At 31.3% G+C, this 15233-nt stretch overlaps 2 protein-coding genes across 7 annotated transcripts in view; both read right to left on the bottom strand.

The window, feature by feature from the left end:
• The window catches only part of LOC142221454 (E3 ubiquitin-protein ligase RNF181 homolog), a 112294-nt gene that overhangs the window by 52519 nt on the left and 44542 nt on the right, over positions 1–15233 (bottom strand). The window contains exon 1 of one of the 4 annotated variants that reach the window (XM_075291210.1): positions 11176–11617. The exons of the other annotated variants lie outside the window; for them this stretch is intronic. The gene's annotated coding sequence lies outside the window, so the exon portion shown is untranslated. Of the gene's footprint in view, positions 1–11175; positions 11618–15233 lie in introns of those variants that run through there. 4 annotated transcript variants of the gene reach the window in all.
• The window catches only part of fray (oxidative stress responsive kinase frayed), a 74785-nt gene that overhangs the window by 15010 nt on the left and 44542 nt on the right, over positions 1–15233 (bottom strand). The window lies entirely within an intron of this gene.

Genomic DNA, 15233 nt, shown 5'->3' with positions numbered 1-15233 from the left:
ATTGGTAAATTATTATATCTACAATTTATGATAATCACATCAGATACATTTTGTAATCTATTCCAGGACGCAGAGTCTATATAGAGTTAAACTTAAAACATGTTATCCACTGGGCAGAGATATTTTTGTCATAAAATGGAATATTTGTTATTTTTTATTCATCATTTCTCGTCTGCCTTGAATGATTGGATCTATAAATATACTATAGAGGCGCTAATAATAACAGCAATATATAAATTCACATACGCAAATAAACATTGCGAACGAAAAATGCCTGACAGAAAATCACGCGCTTTTTGACCATAACAATAAAAGTACGTAAGCTGAAAAATACGGTTAACAATAATCAAATAAACAATTTAATGTTAATTGCACTGCTTGTGTGATTTAATAAATGGAATATTCCCAGCCAATAAAACAGCATAAGTAAATTAGGATTAATTGCTACGTTTTATGGGCTATGGATTGTCCGCGATTCAACCAACGTCACATCGAAATAAAGTTAAACAAGTGGATGGGATTTAATCTTCTTCTATGTCAACACTATTAAGGCCAAATCGATATTGAAAGTTTGTATAGGTCCACTTTTTATAAAATTTGTTAAAAAATAAAGTTGTAACGTTATTCTGCATTTACAAATTTATTTTTGATTTTAGCGGCTAAAACTTAATAATAATAAAGGTGAAATAACTAATAATAATACAAATAATAAATAATAAATAATTGCCTCAATTAAAAAAATCGAGATTTACGATCTATAAAATTTTTAATTGTATCAATTAAAAGTGCCGAGCACGGTTGCCAGATTTTTGCGAGATATTCCCCAAATTTCGAAGGTATATCCCCAAAAAGTCCCCAACCGAAACATTTTTCTCCACGAAAAATCCCCTAAGAAAAATGCATATAAATTTCATTCTACGAAAACATAAAAACAACCTCATATTATCGAATCCTTTAATAGATAAGAACTTTACAAATCTGTCAGGTGGTCAACAATTTATGTTTGTTTTGCTATAGAAATTACCGACTTTATGTAAAGAATCTTTGAAAAGTTTTTCTTCACAAGCAACACTTGTAATGAAAATTTATACAAAATTGTACTATGTTTTATTGAAAACATTTACAACAAAATTATCGTAGTTTTATATGTTTGTCTTATTTCTTTTCTTTTCAATTTAATTTTTTTATTTTCTGATGACAAACAGTAGGAACAAAGGAAAATTTTTGGTTAATTTTAGAAATTTTAGGTAAATTTTAGAAAATTTTAACTAAACTGTATTAGAAAGGCAGTTGTCATGAGGATTTCACAATACTAAGTAAATATTTTTCCACAAATTCAAGAAAATATATTATACATAATTATTATTTTGTTTTCACGATGGTTAGGTTAGGTTAGGTGGCAGCCCGATGTACCAGGCTCACTTAGACTATTCAGTCCATTGTGATACCACATTGGTGAACTTCTCTCTTATCACTGAGTGCTGCCCGATTCCATGTTAAGCTCAATGACAAGGGACCTCCTTTTTATAGCCGAGTCCGAACGGCGTTCCACATTGCATTGAAACCACTTAGAGAAGTTTTGAAACCCTCAGAAATGTCACCATCATTACTGAGGTGGGATAATCCACCGCTGAAAAAATTTTTGATGTTCGGTCGAAGCAGGAATCGAACCCACGACCTTGTGTATGCAAGGCGGACATGCTAACCATTGCACCACGGTGGCTCCCTTGTTTACATGATAAAAAAGAAAAGGGAAATTTCGTTTGTATAAAATGTCATTCCAGAGGAGGTATTTTTCTTTGAAGTGTATTGAGGGCCTACATCAAAGGCATATGTAATACTAGAGAAAAACATTTTAACTTACTTTTAATGTTAACTTTGTAACCTAATATTTGCTTGCACTTTTTCAGTATATACATAATGGAAGAATCGGCTAAAATATGTATATCCAAATTTTGAAAATTTCAAAAATTCAAGCTAGAAAATTTAATTAATTTTAATTAGCTTTTCATTAATTAATTTTAAGGAGTTTTCATTGGGTCGTTGATAGAGTGATCGAAACCGGTAGATCGGTTTTTCTTCTTACTAAGAATTCGGTTTTCGTGAAAATCCCATTTTCGGTGGAATAGTAGAACCGGTGATTTTAAGACCCCAACAACCGGATTTCGGTTTTTACATTTTCATTGTAAAATTGCCAATTTAACGACTAATTTAGGCATATACATCTGGGGTTTTTAATACACTGCAATTCCACATAGATGCAACGTACATATATATTAAAAAAAATTGTGTCCAACTTTTAATCAGTTATCGAATTATTTTTTCCGTTGTTTTTTTGTGAAAATAAGATTAGATTTTCCTTTTAAACATACGTGAAAACCGGCTGAACCGGTTTCAAAAACACCGTCCACCGGGGAGGAAAGTCCGCTTTTTCAAACCTGAGAAAACCCGAATTTCAAAAAACCCTCTAGTAGTTGATAATTTTTATCTTCATTTATAGTGCAAAGTTATTTGAAAAAATAATTGATTTCAGTTAGATTTATTTGAGCATGAATTTCTATAATACATATTACTTTTCCAATAGAATAAAATTTATATTGAAAGTGAGCTCATTCTAGCGTAATTACAATGAGTAATTATGAGAAAATAAATAAAGATGTAATTCTGAGTCTATCAGTATGCTCTGGGACTAATATTTTTGGTACATTTTCATATACATTTAAAATTCATATTCAGGTGACATATTTTAATGTTAAATTTTTATAAGTGCATAAATAATAACAAATAGCGTCATTCTGTGCCTCCGTCCACCCCAAGGCTCACATATAATGATCCACAAAGACTCGTCTTAAAAGACAAACATTAACATATTGTTGCGAATATAATTTTTGACGCTCGCATTTTGTTTTTCCACGAATACAAAATACATGCTCTTTGGTATCTGGAAATGTTTTAAATAAGCATAGAGAGTTTCAGTGAGAATTTCCCAACGTGGGGTTTTATTAAGTATACGGAGGAGGTTTTGATTCATATGGGAGCCACTGTGGTGCAATGGTGTTTGCATTGCGTGCAGTCATTGGTTCAATTCCTGTTTTGTCAGCGGTGGATTATCCTCTCTCAGTAATGTTGGTGAAATGTCTGAGTGTTCCAATGCTTCTCTAAATGCCTACTACCACACTGTATACGCAAAGAAAAAAAACGTTTGGAAAACGTGTACCGAAAACGTTTTTCTTTTGTTAGAGTTTTTTGAATTGCTTCGAAAAGTATATATTTTTATCACCAAAAAAATTCGTTTGTTACAAAATTTTTATTTTTTCAATAAAAAAAGTTATTTTTGAACCAACAACACAATCCATTTCGTTTATATCAAACCAGTGTTGCCAATTTGGTGCTTTTAGCACCAAATTTAGTGCTTTTTGATTTCTAAAAAGCACCAAATTGCCTTTTTGGTGCCTTTTCAAAAAAAGCACCAATTTGGTGCTTTCTGGCCTTTTCATTTAGTGCTTTTTTATTTTGAACAGTATTAAGTTTAATTGATACAAAAATTTTGATTAGACTTTGAAGAGCCGAAGAAACTCAAATTTATTGCCAAATATAGAATTTGATTGTTATGAAGTTGGTATTGATTATTTTTTAATAAATATTGTTATTTAGGGTTTTCTGTGGGAAAGTCGAGCGATGAGTGTCGAATTTTTGAATTTGGTAAAGATGTCATTAAAAACGTTTGTATTAAATTCACAAAAGCACGCACAACTGAAATAAGCAATAGACTATTTCCATATATTAATATTGTAAAAGTTGAAAAACATCACTGATCAAAATGAATTGGACGAAAGCATTTAAACTGATCAAGGTGTATACTTGAATAGCGGTTCCTAATGGTGAGACTAAGTTTGAGTTTTGCCGCTAAAGTGAAAACTATATCAGTAAAAATGGGCATAAAATCATGCATATTTGCTGCAAATTTTATTATAAAGGGTGATTCTTTTGAGGTTAGGATTTTCATGCATTAGTATTTGACAGATCACGTGGGATTTCAGACATGGTGTCAAAGAGAAAGATGCTCAGTATGCTTTGACATTTCATCATGAATAGACTTACGATCTGCCACAACGTCGAATTTTCAGTGAATGGGCTCTAGAAAAGTTGGCAGAAAATCCGCTTTTTTATCGACAAATTTTGTTCAGCGATGAGGCTCATTTCTGGTTGAATGGCTACGTAAATAAGCAAAATTGCCGCATTTGGAGTGAAGAGCAACCAGAAGCCGTTCAAGAACTGCCCATGCATCCCGAAAAATGCACTGTTTGGTGTGGTTTGTACGCTGGTGGAATCATTGGACCGTATTTTTTCAAAGATGCTGTTGGACGCAACGTTACGGTGAATGGCGATCGCTATCGTTCGATGCTAACAAACTTTTTGTTGCCAAAAATGGAAGAACTGAACTTGGTTGACATGTGGTTTCAACAAGATGGCGCTACATGCCACACAGCTCGCGATTCTATGGCCATTTTGAGGGAAAACTTCGGAGAACAATTCATCTCAAGAAATGGACCGGTAAGTTGGCCACCAAGATCATGCGATTTGACGCCTTTAGACTATTTTTTGTGGGGCTACGTCAAGTCTAAAGTCTACAGAAATAAGCCAGCAACTATTCCAGCTTTGGAAGACAAAATTTCCGAAGAAATTCGGGCTATTCCGGCCGAAATGCTCGAAAAAGTTGCCCAAAATTGGACTTTCCGAATGGACCACCTAAGACGCAGCCGCGGTCAACATTTAAATGAAATTATCTTCAAAAAGTAAATGTCATGGACCAATCTAACGTTTCAAATAAAGAACCGATGAGATTTTGCAAATTTTATGCGTTTTTTTAAAAAAAAAAGTTATCAAGCTCTTAACAAATCACCCTTTAACTTGATGGGGAATAGCCAAAAGCAAATTTTCACAAAGTTTGATTTATTAAAGAAAAGTAGTTGTGAAAAAACGACTATTTTAGCGACTAAACTCGATCTTAATACCCACCTTAACTTCTTAAAATTCAATTCACAAAAGTTCTATAATACATCTTCGGAAGTTTTTTTTTTTTTTTTTTTTTTTTTTTAGTAGACCATTTAATATTCGATTTTGTGGTGGAAGGTGGTATGTTAGAATTTATAATATATTTTTGGTGCTTTTTGGCTTTGGGGAGTTGGCAACACTGTATCAAACACTGTTCTTTTCTAAATTTAGGTCTTTAATAAGACACATTTTACAGTTCATAGTAAAAATTTTATATAGTAGGACGTAATGTTGAACATTTTTTCGGAATCTTCCGACCGTAGTTGAAATATATGTAAAAAAAAAAAAAACTTTGGTCGAAGCAGGGATCGAACCCACGACCCTTGGCATGCAAGTCGGACGTAGCAACCACTGTTCCAAGGTGCCCAACTAAATGTTTTTTTCTGTTAAATAAACTTTGTTTAATCGGCTCGTGGGCGCCGCAAGCTATGCTATATAAATATAACTTATATGGGTAATTGTCTATTGATGACAACAACGGCTACATGGCTCAGTGGATAGTGTGTTGGCTTACAAATTGGATGGTCCGCGGTTCGATTCTCCGTCCAGGCGAAAGGTAAAAAAAAATTTAAAAATTTATAAAATCGTATAATTTCTTCTACATTGTTTGTGTTACAGAAAAAGGTGCTAAGAACTAAAAAACTTCGTGGAAGTGAGAAAAATGTGAGGGAAAATGCAATTAGCCAGAAAAAATTTTTTTTGAGTTAGTCTTTATGGAATTGTTTTTACATCCTGGAAAAGAATAAACGTTTATCACAAAAAGTATATACTTTTCTTCCAAATACACGTCCTTTCAACGAAAAGCAAATGCGAAACGAACTTTGTTTGTCCAAAATTTCGTTTGGGAGGAAAGAATTATTTTTTTGCGTGTATTCTTGAAAAATTCTATTCGTAAATGGTCAGAAATGTTGTAAAGCTAGGTTTCGTACGTTACATTCAACGGAAAATTGCGCATGTTTGACTGGCCTACCCAGTCGCCTGACCTAAATCGCATAGGAAATCTTTGGGAATTTGTAAAACGAAAAATTGGAAATACATTTTTCAAAAGTCACGATTCATATACATATGTAGATATGCTTTTGTGCTCAATGAGAAAAATTGGTGTATGTCTGCATGGGCCTACAAAAAATTTGGGCCCATGGAAAATAGCCCTGTCTGCGTGCTCTATGTTATTCACGAAACCACACGATTTAAAGGCATTCACAATTTCAACCATACTGATGATTTTAATCATACTTCTAATCAAGCTCACGAGTTTAATAAGATATAAACAAGGTGTATCACGTTATAGTAGCTGATGAACGATTTTTTACCTTATATTCAATCGTGTATTAAAACATTTGATTCCAACATAACCCAGAATATAATTTTCGTGTATGATGATTATTTAAGTTAGTCATGAGAATTTCTCTGAATCATGAGAATCATCGTGTTTTATGAAAATTTTTGTGATTTGTCAGAATTTTCGTGAGTAACGAGATTTCAAAAGATGCCAATCGCGCCAGCCGGGCAGCGAATTCGACGATATGCAAGATGATGATATGTTCGAAGAAGTTTTAATTCTCAGGAATGTTCACAAAATTATTAACAGTTTTAAAAGAGTAGGCTAGAGAATACACCCAGAAAAAAGTGCCTTCGAAACCAAAGGAAAAAATAATCATCAATTTAGTTTAGCCATTTTATTTCCATTAAGTTAAACTTTTGTGTAAAATAATAAAATATACTTGTTTCAGTAAAAAAAAATCCTAAACTGAAAGCAGTTAGGAATAGTTCATTAACTAGAATAAGGCATGGAATTTTACTAACACTGTTTTCTTCGCTGGGTATAAGAATTTACTACTGAACAAGACAATTTTATTCACTGATAACAAAGCATTCGTAAAAATAAACAAAATCCGAACTAAACCCAAGTTTCCTCAAATTTAGTAAAATTTCTTATAAAATGATAATTCTGACTTCCTTTATTATAGAAAGCTTATCATATATACGAATAACACTTGGCATAGAGAAATATGTTAGTTCATTCGAACTAAGAAGCATTCAATCCTTTCAAAACTTAAGGGAACACACTTGTTAGAATATAGGAAATTTTCCTACCTGGAATCGATACCTGTCATCATGTAATCGATATGTTTGCGCGTGGATTGTTTTTTTTTTAGTTGGAATTGCGTTGTTATGGTATACGGAGAGATTGTTAAACTATAATATAGTAAAATAATATAATAACAAAAAAAAAATATTTGTTATTTTAAATTAGTGAGAAAAATTTTCGTTTTTTTTTTGAAAATTATTCAACATAAATAATAATAAGCCTATCAATATTCGTGATGGTGTATAAACAAAGAATACACCAACATTTTGGAATCTTCAATTATCAGGTAATATTCAGTGACGCTAACTTTTTGTGAAAAAATTGGTTTATGATTTTTTTATATTTGTAGGCATTGACATTGTAAAAGGAGGACAAAATCGTTACGCAACTTATTAAAAGTGAAAGGTACAAGAAAAAGACAAAAATTATGTTTCACAGTGGAATAATAAACTAATATTTCAAGGCCAGCCGTCAACAGCATGATTTTTAATAAATATATTTAATATATTAATAACACATGTATTTTATTGAAGAAAAAAATTATATAGGCAATTTATAAAATTGTATTTAAAAACGAAGGTAAGCAGTTCTAATTTTGAAGTAAAAGGTTTACCACAAATATGTAAGATTTGTCCAAATGAATGAAAAAAGTTCAATAAAATCATTCCATATATGAATTCATTCATTTTTCATTCTGTAGTATAGTGGTACATAAATATAGGAAAATGTTAACTAATATATGGAATGCATTCTACCTAATTTCAACGAAAATCACATCGTTCAAAAAATAAAAATATCTTTGGCGCTATACGAAGTTCGACTTTCTTCATAATGAGTTCATTTTAACTTAAAGAAGGGGTCACTTTTTTCTGGGTGTATACTTATTCCAATGGGATATTTCAAGCCAAGCTCGATGGTGCGGTAAACGTGACGATTTGTAAACCCTCATAATTAACCTTCCGCAAATTTCTGCAGAAACTGGCAGCGAAGAAAAACCACTACTTAAGTCTTGCACAAGTGAACTGCTGTTTAGAGAGAATTTTATGAATTCACTTTTTGGATTATTAGAGCCAATTTCCATGCTAATTAAAAATTGTTAGAATTCTAGGTAGTCATTGGTTTATGCCACAGAAGCTTGAATGGACATAATGCACAGAAAAAAATTTCCGTAGTTAAACTAACGCTAAATTAGACTTATTTTTATTGCAAAAAAATTATTAGTTTGTTGTTAAAATTGATTATTTTTTGCGAAATTTTCCACAGCCCAATGAAGATTGAGTTTTTTTAAGTATGTCTCAAACATTTTAAGAACTAAACGTGAGTATAAAGTTCAATGACCGCACACATAAGTTCAATATGAACTAAAGCAATTGAAAATTTTCGTACGATTCCCAAAAATAGTATTAATGAACTACTGTATGGTTAAAATGGTCATGATTTGGCGCCAATGATTTTCTTCCTTAATTATACCCTGCGCCACACTACAGGGTATTATAAGTTAGTGCATATGTTTGCAACACCCAGAAGGAGACGAGATAGACACATGGTCTCTTTGGCAAAAATGGTCAGGGTGGGCTCTTGAGTCGATATAGCGATGTCCGTCTGTCCGTGAACACATTTTTGTAATCAAAGTCTAGTCCAATCGACTTCAAATTTGGCACAAGTATGTGTTTTGGCTCAGAATAGATGCCAATTGATTTTGGAAGAAATCGGTTCAGATTTAGATATAGCTCCCATATATATATTTCGCCCGATATGGACTTATTTGGCCCCAGAAGCCAGAGTTTTCCCTAATTTGCTTAAAATTTTGCACAAGAAGAACAATTAGTACCATAGTCAAGTGTGCCAAATTTCATTGAAATCGGTTCAGATTTAGATATAGCTCCCATATATACCTTTCGCCCGATATCCACTAATACGGTCCCAGAAGCCGGAGTTTTACCCCAATTTGGTTGAAATTTTGCACAGGGAGTAGAATTAGTAGAGTAGTCAAGTATGCCAAATTTTATTGAAATCGGTTCAGATTTATATATAGCTCCCATATATATGGTTCGCCCGATTTACACTCATATGACCACAGTGGCCAATCTTTTACTCCGATTTAATAGAAATTTTGCACAGGGAGTAGAATTACCATTGTAGCTATGCGTGCCAAATTTGGTTGAAATCGGCTAAGATTTAGATATATCTCCCATATATAGCTTTCGCCCGATTTACACTCATATGACCACAGAGGCCAATTTTTAACTCCGATTTTGTTGAAATTTTGAATTAGCATTGTAGATATGCGTGCCAAATTTGGTTGAAATCGGTTCAGATTTAGATATAGCTCCCATATATATGTTTTTCTGATTTCGGCAAAAATGGTCAAAATACCAACATTTTATTTTCCTTGTAAAATCGCCACTGCTTAGTCGAAAAGTTGTAAAAATGACTCTAATTTTCCTAAACTTCTAATACATATATATCGAGCGATAAGTCATAAATAAACTTTTGCGAAATTTCCTTATAATTGCTTCAGATTTAAATGTTTCCCATATTTTTTTACTAACATTGTGTTCCACCCTAGTGCATTAGCCGACTTAAATTTTGAGTCTATAGATTTTGTAGAAGTCTATCAAATTCTGTCCAGATCGAGTGATATTTAAATGTATGTATTTGGGACAAACCTTTATTGTATATACCCCCCCAAAACACTTTTTGCGGATGTGATATGGTATCGAAAATTTAGATCTACTAAGTGGTGCAGGGTATAATATAGTCGGCCCCGCCCGACTTTAGACTTTCCTTACTTGTTTTAGTTAATTTCCTCTTCTATGAGAGGGTGTAATTTCGAGAACTGCAGTTAAAAAGTACAACGGGGCAATAAATTTTGCTGCTTTGTGGAATCTCAAAATGTGGAGTAAAATTTAGTTCAATTTTCGTACGCGTTAGTTTATTCTTCCTATAAAACAGTTAAAATTTTTTTCGGTGTGGACCCCTCATACCCAGAAAAGTGTGAAGTTAGGGTTAATTAAAAATTTTCAATCATTGAGTTAATTGACTTAATGTTTCTAGTTTGATTAAAAGGTTTATTGTATCTGAAAAGTTATCATTTTCAATCGTTCACAAAACAATTTCACGAAAATTTTTCCAATTAAAATTTTAATTGAGTTTTAAAAAATATTCAATTAAAAATTTAATTGATTCAACAATTTTTTAATTGAAACAAAAATCAATCACAAAAATGAATAGCATCAATTAATTTTTTAATTGGATCAATTAATTTTTAGTTGACCTTCAAATAATTTTTTAATTGATACTATCATTTCTGTGATTGAAGACATTTTAATTAAAAAATTAATTGGATCAATTAATTTCGTGATTGAAACAGAAAAAAATTTTTGTGTGTTCACTTTAATTTAATTGATTTAATGTTCTACTTCGATTAGAAAGTTTATTGTATCAATTAGTTTTTTAATTGAAAATGTTTTCAGCTTTAACCAACGTTTTAATTGGAAATGTGTTGGTAATTTTTTTGTTCAGAAGATTTATTTAATATTGGAGTTTTCTTTTTATAAAGATATCCATTTTTAGGTTAGGTTAGGTGGCAGCCCGACGTATCAGGCTCACTTAGACTATTCAGTCCATTGTGATACCACATTGGTGAATCATTTTTAAGTTGGATCGCCCTCAATGAAATGCTTGTCAACTTTCGGTCAAATCTTTATGTCAGAGAAATTCGTCTTCTATACTACGCAAAAATGATACAAAGGATATGAAATATTTGATTATACAATATTTTTTCTGTGCAATAACTCTTAAGATCATGTATTGCCATTTTTTCCACTAGGAGAGTATATTCTCTGAATGTTTACATTTTTTGAGCTTTTAGAATCATCAAATCTAATCTACGATGCGATCTATTGTATCTTGCTTCATCTTGATCATGGATTAACATTTTAAAACTGCACACGTATGAAAACGATACACGAAATTTCAAAGTTTCAAACAATAACATTTAAACGTTTGTATGGTAGAAGACTCACAAAACAAAACTTTGTTGGTGAAACGTGCGTATATAAGTTTCTGCAATATGTCTTTGTAAAATTCAGACAGCTTTACATTTCATTCAACGATATCCGTATCCAGATTGCTGCCATAAAATTTGTTACGCGCGCTAAGTTACCAACTCGGAATCTACCCATGCATGGTTCTCATTTCAATGTCAACTTTTAAATGAAATATAAGAGTTCTAATTATTTTCGAAACGATTGTAATTTTTACAAATTAAAAACTACTTAAACGAAATGTCAAGAGGAATTTTGTGTTAATTGAGTTACGAATTAATTTGCTAATAAAATCATTGCGGGGGAAATGTGCGCGTATCTACATGTGTAGACGACGTCGATAAAAACGATGACGAGTAGAACGGTTGTAGTGTTTTAGCACTCGGTATTGACGTTAAGCCACTCGAACCGTCTTTTAGCAACTAAAAACTCGTAACATTATTAGCCTATTGTGCTTTGCGATACACAATACTGAAACAAATACAAAATAGCTATGTAGTGCTCAGAATGTTTACTAAAACGAGAGGTAGCACAATTAATATGAAGAGTAAATGTGTGAGAAGGCGCCAAATGAATACTATGCTCGTACTATACAGAGCTGCCACCGAGCACTGAATGACGAGATTAAAAGGTTTTGGTTAGGAAACTAATATTATTTAAAAACATATACTACATGAAAATCGCAATCGTATCTGCATGATATTTGGTTCCGGAGTTTTTCTTTTAAGAAAAGAACAAAGTTTTACTCCGATCTTCACAAATGTAATCACAAACCAAACTAATACCATTATGTGGTTATAAATACCATATATATTTTTATCGTTATCATTTAATTGTTCAACTTTCTTTGCGGTGAAAAGTGTAATGATTGGTAATCTGGCTATGAGACAGAATAAGATTTAAGGTCAAAGACAGATATATTAAAATATAAAGCTTTCTATTTATTCGTTTTTGATTTAATGTAACTGATTTTTTTTTTTTTTTGACAATATCGGTAGAATTTGTTTTACCACTATTTCTGTCATATCTAGTAACAAATTTTGTGGATCGTATGGTACCAAATACAAAAAAAAGAAGTGTCCCACTTTGCTTTTATGGCAATTTATTACACAACATTCAGACTTTACCTTTTTTATTAACAATTCCCACAAAGAAATGCTGAAATATGGCAGTAATGGGGAGAATTAGTGGTGATATCCCACCACTAATGTACGTAGTCGATGTGGTGGTATCTATTTTCTGTTGCTACGCTCATTATTTTATAAACATTCGGGGAAAGAAGACAAGTGGGTGATATTAAAAAAATATATAAGAAAAAAAAACAAGAAAGTAAAGAAGAATAAATAAACTAAGACAAATGCCAAAAATACGAAGCTACTAAAATGGTGGATAAGCGCCATATTTGACACGAGTTTGTAGTGAAAGCGTACATAGGAAATCCCCAAAAATGTATGTCGATCTTACAAAAAATGACACAGTTAGACAGCGACGAGCCTTTTGTGCATATTTAAACAATATCAACTTCAGAAAAAGAGAAAAAGGAAAAACATCGGACTGTCACATAATAGGAATATAAAAAAAATCTTAAATAAAGTCGAAGTCGATTTTTAATAATCTTCTAGTTTGTCAAATCGACTTTTGAAATTTTTGAAAATCGACTCAAACCCACTAAATTGAAATTGAATTGAAATGAAAAATATATTGTCACATGTTATATTCTCGGAAATTATGTATCTGATTTCAAAAAGTAAGTTTATATTCGGCGAGAAAACATATTTTCCGACAAAAATTTTCCCCTTCCAAAAATACATTATGCGTTTCCAGCATTTTTGGTTTTTTATATGACCTTCTTTAAATTTAGAACACGAATCTTTGAAATTTGTGTCCCTCTGTGAAAGTCGTTTGTCTTTGAAGTAAGGCAAATTTTCTATAATGTAAGGAAAAACATTTTTGATTTAAAGAAACAATCTTTAATTTAAGTGAGATGTTAAATCCTTGAATTAAAGATAAATACGCCTCAAATATAGGCAAAGACTTATATTAAAGATTCAGTTTTGATTTAAAGATTTTGTTTTTTTTTTTAAATTAAGAAAACACTTTTTACTGAAGTATCTGTCATAATTTGGATTTTAAAAATAAAATTTATTTGTACGTGAATAACATTGTAAATATGCACATCGCAAAAAAAGAAAATGAATATTCCATAGATCAGGATTTTGAAATGTTTAGATATAAAGTTAATTCTAATGAAAATACAGTAATCGGCATAAATATTTTTAAAAATGAAATTTTGTACATTTTTGATATCAGTATCCTCAAAAATATAACAAAAATTAATATATGTATATAAAAATGTATAGAAACACAGCAAAAGTAGTGAAAATGTTCTTTTTGGATCCGGAAGTGGTTCAAAATTGGCGCAGAAGCGATGAATTTAACACGGGCTTGCCATAGGAGGGATGTCCATCATTTCAACAGCCGTTGCACTGAATTTGCATCCCTTTTTGAGGTGCGATCAGAATTCAGTATTTTGGATGTGAATTAGAAAATGTTGTGATATTTTTCCAAATAAATAATTTTTATAATTTTTAATGAATTCCAACGCTTTTCTGAAAAGTTTTCTAAAAGTGACAATTTTTCTAGAATGGATTTGGAATTTTTTTCAACAAAATTTTAATAACTTTATCAATTCTTAGTCTGTTTTCAACCTATTTAAAACAAATAAGATCGAATCCGTCCAGCAGCAATTTCTTTTGTTCTGCCTTCGACACAGAGGTTGCACTGAAAAAAAAAAATATTGTCGTGAGGTCAAAGATTTCATGTCTTTAAAATACGAATGCCAATTTTGCTAACCATCGAAGACGCATTTCTCTAATATAAAGTTTTTTCCTAGTCAAAAAGTCGATAAACTTTTCAATGAAGTCGTATTGTCCTTATAATTAAGTGCTTTGACTTCAAAATTCGTATCATAACATGAAAAATTCAGAAAAATTCTTTAAAATTAATGAAATTGTCTTTAAATTTCTTGTCTTTTTGCACTTTGACTACGCTCAAAAAAAATTTACTTGGATCCAAATCGTTCAAATATAGGACATGTTTTTCAACACTTTATTTTAAAGACGTTTTTTACTTGAAACATACCATAATTCCTACTGGAAGTCGAGTCTGAATTTGGAAAATAAAGTTGTCGTTAATTCTGTTTTAAAGGACTTTGATAGCACACCGAGAAAAGTGTCTTCGAAACTAAAGGAAAAAATGTTCAATTTAGTTTAGCCATTTTATTTCTATTAAGTTAAATTTTTGTGCTAAATAATAAAATTTACTTGTCCCAGCAAAAAACTCCTAAACTGAAACCAGTTAAGAATAGTTCATTAACTAGAATAAGGCATGGAATTTTACTAATACTGTTTTCTTCGCTGGGTATAAGAATTTACTACTGAACAAGAAAATTTTATTCACTGATAACAAAGCATTCGTAAAAATAAACAAAAACCGTACTAAAACCAAGTTTCCTCAAATTTAATAAAATTTCTTATAAAATGATAATTCTGACTTCCTTTTTTATAGAAAGCTTATCATACATACGAATAACACTTGGCATAGAAAAATATTTTAGTTCATTTGTACTAATAAGTATTCAATCCATTCAAAACTCAAGGAAACATACTTGTTAGAAAATAGGAAATTTTCCTATATCTCTTTTGTCTACCTGTAATCGATACTTGTCATCGGTGTAATCGATATGTTTGCGCGTGGGTTGTTTTTTAGTTGGAATCGCGTTGTTATGGTATACGGAGAGATTGTTAAACTATAATATAGTAAAATAATATAATAAATAACAAATAAAATATGTAAGATATTTGTTATTTTAAATTAGTGAGAACAATTTTCGTTTTTTGAAAATTATTAAACATAAATAACAAACAATAAGTCTATCAATGTTCGAGATGGTTACAAAGAAAGAAAACACCAAAAGAATAACAGCCCCATCATTCATCAGGGAACATTCAACCTTTTGTGAAAGAATTATGATTTTT

This window comes from Haematobia irritans, chromosome 1 (assembly GCF_050003625.1).
Source record: "Haematobia irritans isolate KBUSLIRL chromosome 1, ASM5000362v1, whole genome shotgun sequence".
Taxonomy (NCBI): domain Eukaryota; kingdom Metazoa; phylum Arthropoda; class Insecta; order Diptera; family Muscidae; genus Haematobia; species Haematobia irritans.
The sequence above is the reverse complement of the archived record's forward strand: the minus strand, read 5'-3'. Positions and strand labels throughout refer to the sequence as shown.